This window comes from Rhamphochromis sp. 'chilingali' (genome assembly GCF_963969265.1).
Source record: "Rhamphochromis sp. 'chilingali' genome assembly, chromosome: 1".
NCBI lineage: Eukaryota > Metazoa > Chordata > Actinopteri > Cichliformes > Cichlidae > Rhamphochromis > Rhamphochromis sp. 'chilingali'.
In genome coordinates, this window is record NC_137929.1 from 41,570,038 (window position 1) to 41,582,863 (window position 12,826).

The following is a 12,826-nucleotide window of genomic DNA, read 5'->3' on the forward strand; positions in this document are numbered from 1 at the left end:
AGTACACTGGACAGTCACAAGACCGCCACATGGATCGGACTTTACAACGGACAGAACGACAGGTGGCTGTGGTCTGATGGGAGTGGCAGAGCAGACTTCACCAAATGGAGCCTTGATCAACCAGACAACTATAATGGGAAAGAGACGTGTGCAGAGATACAAGATGACGGCCTCTGGAATGATATTCCATGTGACTTAACCAGAGCTTATGTGTGTTATGAAAGTGAGTAAATTGCAATTACAGTTGAAACTGTTGTGAGTGATCATAATTGATCATAATTTTAACTCATTCACTGCCATTGACGTCTATAGACGTCAATTACGTTTTTCAATGGGAGGGGCTAGAATACAACCTCGGGCAGCTTGTCAGTGAACATCAGACTGCTTGAAATGTATTTTTCACAAAAAGCTCGTTTTCTCCCTTTTTGTGGTCAAAACAGGCATTTTTGGTGGAACCCACCTCTCTTCTACAGCTGATTACTAAAGAATGGAAAATGGTAGAAACAAGCTTTTTTTTTTGGATGGAAGAAGAGAGTCTGTTCTTCATTTTGGTAGGTTCAGCGTTTATATGATCATAACACAGTTTTCTGTGGCTCATCAAAAATGAGTAAGAATGCTCAAAAGCCCTGGCAGTGAATGAGTTAATATGAAATTTTTATTGATGATAATCAATTTAATCTATATAATATTTAAAAACAAAAATGAAAACGTGACCGAGTGACTAGCACACAAAATGATAATTTGCTAGCGGTGAGATTATGAGAACTCACTGTGCTGATTCGAACAGTTGTGGTCCAGACTGAAGTAACTCAACAGCTATGTTTCCAAAAGGATGTAAAATATCCCACAAACTCTGGCTGTTCTCTGGGTAGGTCTGTATTTTCTCCTCAGGTTCATCTCAGCGCTTTTGCGTGAACTTTAGGATGAATTCCAGCAAAAAAAACCCAAAATAAAATAAATATAAAATATTTTTAATGTAACAAAGATACAGCAAGTTTATTTCAGTAATGACAAACATCGTCCAAACAATGGCTGAGCAAACCAGTAGATTAGTGGCTACAATGGCGGCACTCCGGCTCCTTTTCACTCATCTTCTTTTAGAAGTCAGTCCAGCAACAGGCATTTGAAACATGGGCAAGACCAGGTACTTTTCTTTCAAAGGAGATGTTTAATGAAACTGTAAATTAACACTGCAAGACTTGGTGAAAAAACTGTGTTGCTTCCAGTTTATCCGACTTCCAACTATCTAAGCACATAATTACCAAAAAGCGCATCAGAATTTCACATTTCTGTATTATATGCTTTTAACATAACAGTATTTGAAAATCATCTGAAAATTATACTTAACAACAAAAAATGTATATTTCTCCTTTTAACCCCTTTTACCAGAACCAGTGAACTAGCCTTTAATTGGCTCTTACAGTGGCCAAACAGACTTAATGAAAGAGCAAATGATCTACTGACCAAAATAATACAGGCCAAGCCTAAGTTGTACTTCAGTTAAATTTAATTTCATTTATATAGCAACAAATCATTAAAAAAAAGTTGCTTCAAGGCGCTTTATATTTTAACCTCCTAAGACCTGAACTCTTTCATGGCATGCATTTTTAATTTCTCCTTGCTATTTGAGCTGATTGGGACTTGATGAATGTAAAAACAAAGAATTATCTTTTAACCTGATTTTGCTCTTCAAGGGCCTGATTCATTTTAAAGTTTGATAAAACTGTGGCAGTATAATGTCCTCGTAAGTGGATAACAGGCCCTTGTATAAAAAAAAAAAAAACAAGATTTTGGTCTAGACAACCCCAAAATGTGATGTCCACATATATGGACAACAGGTCCAAGTGTTTATGACCAGAAACATCATGGCTCTGCTGTTAGTAATTTGGCTCTAAATCACTTACCTGACTATTTTTCTTGGCAGAAAAAATAAGTCTATCTCCTTTTTACTCCTCTCCCCTTGTGTGTCTCTAGTTCAGCAGGATGGCAGCAAGAAGTATGTGGTTTACACACAGGTGCAAACCTGGCAGAACAGTCAAGATCTGTGCAGACAGAAGCACACTGATCTGGCATGTGTGCTTACAGACAAGGAAAATGCAGCGATTGCTGCAGTTACCACCAAAGCGTGGATTGGTCTGTTTAAAGATGCTTGGGTTTGGTCAGATGGAACAAAGACCTCCTTCAGGTACTGGAAAAGAGGCGGAAGTTATAGTGGAAACTGTGTTTCTGTGGAAGGATCACAGACGGGACGCTGGATACCAGCTGACTGTAACCAGAAAGCAACATTTATCTGTCAAGGAGGTAAGTTCCTGAAATGGACAAGTAATAAATCAATTTCTTTATAAGTGTGATACAACTGTTGTTTTCATTAAAGCATCAAAATGTGGGTTAAAAAATAATAATAATTATTATCACAACAATAAATGACATATTTCTTTATTTGTGTTCTACAGATGCCAAACTAAAGAAGATGGTCATAAGGATGAAGGTGAAGTCTGATGTGGGTCTCACTGACTCCGCTGCCTCCAGTCAACTCCTAATGAAGGTACAAACGTAGATTCTAGGTTCCTTGTATCTTTACTGTCGCATTATGGAAAACAGGTTGTGCAGCAAGAGTTCATAAAACAACAGTAAACACCAAACACATCACAACAAACACAAAATATCTACAGAAAAAAATATTAGAGGTAAAGAAAAGTAGCAAAAGTTTTTTATTTTGTTCCAAAACATAACGAAATTTCACTTTTAACATGATTTAAAAACATTTAAATATGATTATTACCTGCATGACAGGGACATAAAGCTATGTGTGGTAAATCTAACAAGTATGAAAAACAGCTCTTTTCTTTTATAATGTTTTTCTTCAAGTTGGAGACCATCCTGAGAGATCAAGGGGTGGCTGATTTCAAACTCAGCTGGCAAAGTGATAAAAATGGCAGTGTCTTTCAGCGTTAGTTGGAAACTATGGAGAAGACGGGTAAGAGATGCTCACTGCAGACTGTATACACCATGCTGCAATTGAACTAGTTTTCATTTGAAACATATTAATCATTGTGGAAAGAAATATAGTCAATATAGTTAAAAACCAAAAAGTTAAACATGTTTTTCTCTTTCCAGGATGCTGACTGCAGAAGTACCTATGTTGCTTTACTGTAGCGCTGATGGATGGAAACAGATTATTTAAAGATTGGTTCTCACCTCACTGAATTTAGGTGGAAACTATAGGTTGGAAGTAGCACTCATATAATATAATATTAAATAAGGCAATGATATGAACTGAAATCCAAGTGCTAATAATAGATGCAAATCATTTTTAAGCATTGTAAAATGTGCCTGGTTTGGACATCGCAGTCCAAGTGCTTTGTTTTGCAAAAACGAGCTTTAAAAATGTAACAAGAATAGCTTTCTCTGCCTATTCCTGTAGTTTGAAAGAAACAAAAAAACAAAACAAAAAACAAGTTTGTAGTTGTTCTATTACCTTGTTAAGGATTCTTGTGCTTTTATGTGGCCTCTATAATGTTAAAGGCCACAATAAAGTAACTTTCTGAATTTTCAACCTTTTATTCATATTTATGTATTGATTTCATACTGGTTTTTGATTCTGATTCCCCACACTCATTATTGTCTTGATTTTGTTCTTTGTTATGTTCTAAAACCATTTATAGTACCATTTAATTCTTTTTTTTAATCACAAGTGATTCTTAGAGTCAGAGTCAGAAAGACTTATCCCCAAGAGGCAATTAAGATAGATGATACCTTGCCAACTGTATATACAACACAGAAACATCACGCTGGGGAAGTAGTGATGGGATTTCCGGCTCTTTTTAGAGAACCGGCTCTTTCGGTTCGGCTCACTAAAAAGAGCCGGCTCTTTCAGCTCCAAACCGGCTCTTCAGGTTGTTTTGTTGCTTTAATTAATTTATTATTAACAACAATATAAAATTATGCACAAAAGGAATTACTAACGTAAAAAAAAAAAGTAGTTTTATTTATATATGTTTATATATAAATATATGCGGTGGCCCCTAGAGACAAAACACGTACAAACTCCAAAACACATTTCTAGCATGAACTGAACTTCCAAAGCAGAGTAGATCACTTAAATTACACAATTGAAAGCATGTGTGTATTGTTTGTGTATTTATACACAAGCACTCACATATATTCAAATAATTAAAAAAAAAGTTCATTTACCTGTTACTACCACACACCAAATCCGGTCGTTGGTACGTGCTGGCTTGTGTAGCCACAAGGTAACAAAATCTCAACACTGCGCCCAGCATGCTGGAGCACTTCTGTTGTCTTTTGTACGTGTTTTGAGTTTTTATATGCTTCTGAGTTTTTGCGTGCTTCGGAGTTTGTACGTGTTTTTACGTGTTTTGGAGTTTGTACATGCTTCAGAGTTCGTACGTGATTTGAAGTTTGTATGTGCTTTGTCTCTAGGGGCCACTGTAAATATACTTTTATTTATTCACTCCACATAAAATGTAATAAATAAATCATATAATACAAAAATCAACTATTCACATTTCAACTTTTAACTATTTAAATTTTCAGCTTTTTCCTTTTACAACTTTAAAGTGAAACAACACAAAACACTGCAAACCACAACACAATTAAATATAAATTATAATATGAAAACAAAAAGAACATGCATATTCTCTGTCATATGGACCTGCATGAATAAACTTTCTGAATCCTTTATCATCTGCAACCGAAAATAGTTGTGAATGATTACTATACCTTTCTAATGTGACGCTGTTGTCCCTGGCTCTCTTTCTCTCTCTCTCCCTCTGGCTCTGTTCCTGTGCTACTCAGTGTAACTACCGCCCCTCCCCCCTCTGCCCAGCGGCGGAGCGAAGCGGAAAAAAAGTGCAAGAGAGAGGCTGAGAGAAAAAAACAAACAAACCACGTGACGGCTCGCGATAAGGAGCCGGCTCGCGTCGTTCACGTCAAAGAGCCGGCTCTAAGAGCCATTTCGTTCGCAAACGACCCATCACTATGGGGAAACAGGTCAGGCCTGGTAGCACTGGCCAGTTGACCGCACGAGCAGTGACCCAGAACCAAAACAATGGAAAATGCACAACATGAGGAAACAACATGGGGGGGAGGGGGTGTCTGTGTCAGTGTACATGCGTGTGTGTGTGTGTGTGTGTGTGTGTGTGTGTGTGTGTGTGTGTGTGTGTGTGTGTGTGTGTTCCGTGTTCAGCCAAGAGAAAGTGGCCCTTCACTCGCTTGGGCAAAAGTCAACAATCTTCAGTTGACGCGGCTGGCCTTGATTGAGGAGGGAGAGAGTCACATCAACAGTCTTGTTATCTAAAGGAGAGTTTTGACCGTCAGCTTTTGCCTTGAGCATCCAGCTGGTGCCAGGGGGGTCGCATTAGATGAAGATGGTAGTTGTTTTGGTTAGCGTGAACAAACTGCTTCCAGTTTTCCAGTTGGTCTAATGTCCGTCACTGGTCACCAGGTCTCTCAATTCCCGTTCTTCTTCTCCAAGATCTTGTCCATATTGCTTTCAATAAACACAGTCTGAGTACTCACAGCCCTGCCCATCATCTATCATGTCGGCCAGCCTTGTGGGATTTTAAACAGCTCTAGCCGATTCTTGTACTTCGATAAGCCAGCTCCAATCAGCCAGAACTCTGTTATCATGGTTCTGAATTGGTAGATGTCTTTCAATGTCCTCCATCGAGAGTGTTGTCAGACACATGACGTAAGCAACCATTGAGTATCTGGCAGCAAATGTCTCCGCAGGACAATCAGTTTTTCAGTTTCGTTAAGGGACCTGTTGATCAAATCCATAATTCTTCTTTAGGTTTTTAGAGAACAAGTCTGGAAGACTCTCTTAGGGATAGAGAATAAGCGAGACTATGCAAAAGACATGAGAAGCCAAGCAGGAAAGATAAGGGAGAGGGAGAAGGAGAAAGTGCAGCCGCCTCCGTCAAGAGCCAAGAAAAGACTTCCACATGCCAAATGTAACGCACTTAAAATAAGTTACTTGATTAAAAAATATTTACACATAATTAAAATGTTTTCATTTTTCATTGTTTTTAATTGCATAAAGCCTACTTTCAGTTTCATAATTATGTCCAACATATTGCTCAGTTTTTGTATAGAGAAACTGATGCTATTTACTGACTCTTTGTTTGAGGTTTTCATGCATGGATTATAAAACTGTCACCTGTTTAGGTAAACCTTTTGCTTTACTTTCAACCACTTTTAAAATCTTTCAGTATTTTTTTAAACCCAAGTTTCATGAGTGCATTTTAGAACACAAGATGGTAATGAAACCAGCTATGGTGTATGGCTTGGAAAGAGCTATGGATATATCATATCTGATTTGAAAGAAGAAACAGGAAATTGTCTGTGGTAATATTAAACGCAGTTAAAAATGATGAACAATATCAGGTAACTAGAGCCTGGGTCATGCTTTAAGAGTATATTTATAAATTATTAATTAAATATAGATTTAGATAGTGTATGAACATTAATTCAAATCCTGTTTTAAACAGTTTAACAAATAATGTCATTAAGAGTGCCAATGAAATTCCAGATTCCAATAGATAATAAAATACTCAGGAAAATTTTGCCTTCACATTTCAAATTTTGCCTTCAAATTTTGGCTATATATGATTGAGGCATCATCTGTACTCTGTAATATGCATGAATGGATAGAAGAATAAGACAACATTTACTATTTTTTTAATTATCAAAAAGTTAAGTTAACAAAAATCACAGTGTGTGCCTTTTTATTACCAAATGTGGTCCACAGACCATGTACCATCCATCCATCTTCTTCCACTTATCTGGCAGCAGCCAGGCAGAGAAGCCCAGACCTCCCTGTCCCCAGCCACCTCCTCCAGCTGACCAAGGTGTTCCCAGGCCAGCTGAGACATAAAATCTTTTCAGCGTGTCCTGGGTCTGCCCCGGGACCTCCTCCTCTGAGCCCCTCCCAGATGGCCGAACCTCTCACCCTATCTCTAAGGAAGGCCAGCCACCCTTTGGAGGAAGCTAATTTCTGCTGATTGTATCCGCAATCTCATTCTTTCGGTCACTACCCACAACTCGTGACCATAGTTAGAAGGTAGTGTTAGATTATAATATTATTTTATGCCATGTTATACCCCTAATTAAAGATTGTGAATTATTATGTAGTTTTAGTTTGCATTATTCTCCTGAATTAGAAGAAGCTGATAACTATTACATTAGTTAAACTGATTTGCATTACATTAAACTGCTGACTTGTTGTGAATGAATGATATTGTTTTATGATGCATTATACTGCTGAGTTATAAGAAATCTAATTTGTCTGAGTAGAAGAGAACAGAGTGTGCTGGAGTTTTCTGCCCCATTTCAGCAGGAGCAGATAAACAGGGAGCCAAGGTCGTAGCTCAGGCGCTGTGTGAGAGAAAGCATGTGAATGTTTAGGCTTTGTATGATAAGGTGGAGGCACCAGAGGCTATAAAAGTTTGAGCAATGCTCCACCATTTTGAGATTTGAGGCTGTCTGCATCAGTGTCCATCTCCCACGTGTGTGATCATTAAATCATCGTTTGACTCAACCCGACCGGACCAGTGTTGTTATTGTGGTTTTTCTCTTGTCTCCATCCCCAATATTTTGAACCTTAACAGTCGGGACGTAGATCGACCGGTAAATTGAGAGCTTCGCTTTTACACTCAGCTCCCTCTTCACCACAACAGACCGGTCGATCTCCGGCTTCCTTCTCCCGTCACTAGTGAACAAGCAGTGTTGGGTGTAACATGTTACTAAGTAAGGCATTACTGTAATTAAATTACTTTTCGACTGAAAAAGTAGAGTAACTGATTACTGTTCATTTTTAGGTATTTTAATTACAGTTACTTACAATGCACTTGCGTTACATTGTAAAATAATTAAACTCGCTGAATATCATTATTTAATTTCAATAATTTGTCTTCTAAACGTAGAAGTAAACTCTGCCGCTTTAACATCGCTGTAGTGCAGCTGCACGTCATTTCGCACCAGTTTGCTGCAAGAACATTTAAAGTAATATGTAAGCTGTGTCCTGGGGAGAAAAAAAACTATCGGCTGCTGTTAATAGCACGAGTAATCTACTGAAGCGCCTGACACAGGAGCATAGACAAACACTTCTGAGTGATTCTTACAATACAATACAACTTTGTGGTAAAAGTTGACTTAAGCGATCAAAGACGTGCAGGAGACTGATGCTGTCCAGTGTAGCAAGTGATTTATTCACCATTTTGTGACCCAAACAGTATTTACAAAGAAACAAATAAGAAACTCAACTCTATAATTAACTCAGTTCAAATAAACATAACTGAACTTAAATCAACTGAAATTAAGGTCAACCTGCACACAGCTACACTGACCTGAACCTTTCTCTCAAAACACCAGAGTTCTTCTGCTTAAATAGTCCACTTAACCAAACAATTTCTCCTCTGGACTATTCCATTCAGTAGGTAGGTAAGATGAACATGATTATATTCAAACCTCTACTACTCCTCTTTACTGGCAACATGAACTCTGTGGTGTAATCAATACATATTACAACAATAAATCTATTTCTTCATAAACCCTGTAAAATAAACTTTATTAAATTATAAGAGTTCTTCCCCTTCTGCACTTGGTCTCTTCCTGTGACCCCAGATGAACCCAGAAGGTATAAAGCAGGAAGTAAAACTACATTTCCTCCTTTTGTTTCTGGAAGACAGGTAGGTAAGGTAAGTTCTAAACAATACAAATTAACAGTTGAAATAAAGAACATGTTAACTTAAACTTGTAGGAATTGATTTAAACCAAGATATTATATAATCTGTAAAAGTGCACAACATAAACAAACCTGGGGTAGTAGATGTTTGCCTCTTGCAGATTACATGTGAAATATGGTTAAATCAAAGCAAGAATGTTAACTAAGAATATAGACAAATGGTCTTCTCACTCACTTTGTCACAAACTTTATTTGTATAGCATGTTTAAAAGACCAGCGGTACACCAAAGTGCTTTACAATAAAAACAGGAAAATTAAGGCAATAAATGAAAGACTATTAACAAAGACTTCTCAAGATTCTTGTCCCTAATAAACAGCCTCTGTCATTATTAGTGATCATAATTATTATTTTCATGTTTATTATCACTTTTTTTGTGTACTCATGTTTTTTTGTTAATGACTTTGAGCTGAATCCCAGGATGGATAATTAACTTCCGGTCAACCTGAAAAAAAAAATGTTAACATTGATTTTAATGATAACCACAAAGCTTCTACAACTACTTTAAATTAATAAAAGTGTATCACGAACTCTGACTCATAGACACAATGATCACCTGCAGGTCACCTGATGTCTGTGATACTAACTTAAACACATTTAAATTAAATATTATTAACTTGGCTTTGTTTAATTCAACAGTGTCAGAGCTGCAGCAGATGTAATCAGTACAGCTGTGTTACAAAAAGCATCAGAATAGTTTAAACTTGATGGAAAAACTAACTGTGAAGACAAGAGGAGTCCATAACTCAGCCTGGTTTTCATCCAGGCTGACCCTCATCCGCAAAACCTTTATTAGAAACTTTTAAAAAGGCATTTGCTTTTACATGGTCATCTATTATACATAGCTGTTTCCACTTTAGGGCCACATGCTGCATCTGTGTGGTGCAAAAGTCTTCAGCCACCCTTCATCTCTTTATATGCAGCAAAGACCTGACACAGCACCTGATGATGCATCTGAACCTTCAGCTGAATCTTTTACTGTTCAATGAAGCCTCATCAGAAATGGTCTCAGTGGAAGGGTGGCTGCGAAGAATTAAGGAAGAAAAACAAAGAAAAGGCTGAGGTCCACCAAATGTCAAAAGAACTGGGTTGAAAATCAGTGGGAATGGCTCTGATGACACGATGAATACAAATTTGACATTGTTGGAGATCTTGTTAAAATTGATGAATTATGAACAGAAAAGGACCGTCAGAGTTTGATCCACCATGAAATAACATTTGGAAAACATCTGACTTCTTAGTTGTTATTTATCCACATTGTTTTTATTTTATTTGCTAGATTTCCATTTATGTTTACATGTTTCAGTAGATTACTGCAACTGTTTTCCATTTTCTTAGCAAAATATTAAGAAATGAGGGATGGCTCATGACCTGTGCACAGTACTGTACTTAAAAAGTAAAATATTTAATATCAGAAGAAAAACAACTCACCATTTGACTTTGTGCAGCAATACAACAAGAACAGGAGGAACATGAAAACGAACATTAGTCTAAAGATCATCAGAACAACAAATGAAGAGCTTTCAGGATCGAGCATATCTGTTGTAAAAAAAAAAAAAAGGCACATTAACTGCTACCATCTTGAAACTTTTCCTCAGAATGAAAAGTTCTCTACAGTCTTCAACACACCTGAGTGAAATACTTCAGTTTGACATCACTCAGGCCAATCTTTGTTACATTCAGAATCTAGTTCTAGTCCCGCTCCTTATCCACTGCATTATATTACTGTAAAATGCCATCGTCCTTGTGAACAGAAGCATTTTTAAAGCTGCTATTTTAGTGTTTAGTGTTTATAAGCACAGTGTAAGCACAAAGGGGTGAAATATCAGCTTCCTTTTGTTCTTTGCAAAACTGACACTAACTTTCTCCCTTCACACTCCCACTCAGTGTCTTCTCCAGGATCTCACATCTGATTATTATCTTGACTAGTCTGCATATTTGAGGCCAAATGTGTTGCAATATCTCAAAAACTGTGAATTACTGATCCAGGCATAAAACTGAAAATAAAAAACGTTTCTACATTTTGTCTTTCTATGACACTCACTGATGAAAAGCTCACCATTTTCATCAATGATGAGTGGATCACTGTACTCTGTGTAGTAGACTGGGTGTCCTCTTCCTCCTCTGCACCTGTAGAGTCCTTCCTGTGAGACACTGATTTGTCCTACTGAAGGGAACTGCATCTGCATCTGAACAGCATCTTGTGTGGTCAGAGGTTCAGATGAGTTTACATCTCTGTACCAGTAGAATTTCCATCCAGATGATGAGTTCACTGAGCAGCTAAGGGTCACACTGCCCCCTACTGGAATGTCTCTCACATCAATAGTTATTTGGGCCTTTGGGTGATCTGGGGCCCGTTCTTCGTACCTCGCTAAGTAGGTTAGCCGGATTAGATTGTTGACGATTTCGCGTGATCCTGGATCAGTCGGTTCCCCGAAGCTCATCCGGGACTTGCTGTCATAGCAACAGAGCCGTAAGCGTAAACCTGCTCGGGAGCAGGTTTACTTTATGTAAACAGGATTAGATCGCGGCCACGCAGGTATGTCCGCGTCATCATACGAAAGCAACAGCGATATTCCACCACTGTTTCACCATAAATAAATAACATCAATGTAACTAAAGACAATGCAGCACCTGATCCATTTATTGATTTCACACAGGTCATTTCCTAAAAAAGGGAAATGTACTATTAACATTCTATTACATGTATGTGATTATTACAGATTTAATTCATATTTCAGAGTAGCAATTGTAAATTACTTCGTGTAATCAAGATGAGAGACCACGGCTATAAAAGCGAAGGTGGATTTGGGAAGCCTGTCGCAGCCATGTCCTGTCCGTATACGCGAGCCACCCATTGCGGAAGGTGCAAGATTGATAAGGAGAGTCCTCAGAATTCAGCGTATATTGCGGGATAGACAGGATCCTTTAGCTCAGCGCGACAGTGTGCTCATAGAGAGATATCGATTTTCCCGTGAGGGTATTATTCACTTAACCAACTTGTTGACGAGGGGGTGCAGGACCACCACCTGTCTTTTTTTCCTCTGCCCTTTTCTTGGTTGCTGTTATAAACAAACAGATTATTCCAGGGTCTCTTTCCAAGAGACTAAAAGCAATATAAGTGATAAATATTACCATTCTGTAGGATATTCTTATATTTCACTTTTACCTGTTCCCATGTTCTAGTGGGTCCTGTCGTGGCTCTAATGTGAAAGAGGATAAAATATAACATATTATAATATAATGTAATATAATATTGGATAATATAGTGTAATATAATAAATCTACCCTACCGCCTACTGGTGTTGGCCAGAGGGGCCGATGGCGCGATATGGCAGCCTGGCTTCTGTCAGTCTGCCCCAGGGCAGCTGTGGCTACAACTGTAGCTGCCTCCACCAGTGTGTGAATGTGAGAGTGACTGAATAGTGGCATTGTAAAGCGCTTTGGGTGCCTTGAAAAGCGCTATATCAATCCACTCCATTATTATTGTTATTATTAAATTACTTACGAGTTTAATTTGTCAGCAACTTCCTGCCAGCCCTCGCTCCTTGCTTTTGCAGCCTTTGCAGTGTTCCCTTGCGTTCTGATTAAACTCTGAAACTCCTGAAATCCCTCACTCAAGAGTTCTTGCTCTGCTGCCGAAAAATACCGAGCCGAGCGCGCTCCGTCGACATTTTCGCCGACCAATCAGAGGGTTGCCGATCAATGTTTCTACTATCGATGCGTGGCCCCTTTTACGACACCCAGTGATGTCACATTACTGCGTCCAGCTGTACTAATCGTCAACAGCAGGTGTGTTCGGGGAACCGGATTAGCGAGCTCACGGTTAGCGCGATGATTTGATCTTGGATGTGTCATTTGATCTTGGATGTAGTAAGCGACGTACGAAGAACGGGCCCCTGCTGTTGAGTTTAAACAAAGACAGAAAGAAAATAGATATTACACCACACACAGGCCAGGATTACACTACCCTGATGTTATGTGCCTTCATTTTGCATTTTTCTTCTGGTCTTCCTCCTCCAATTACCAAATTGTAACAGTGTGAGTATGTGCAACATAGT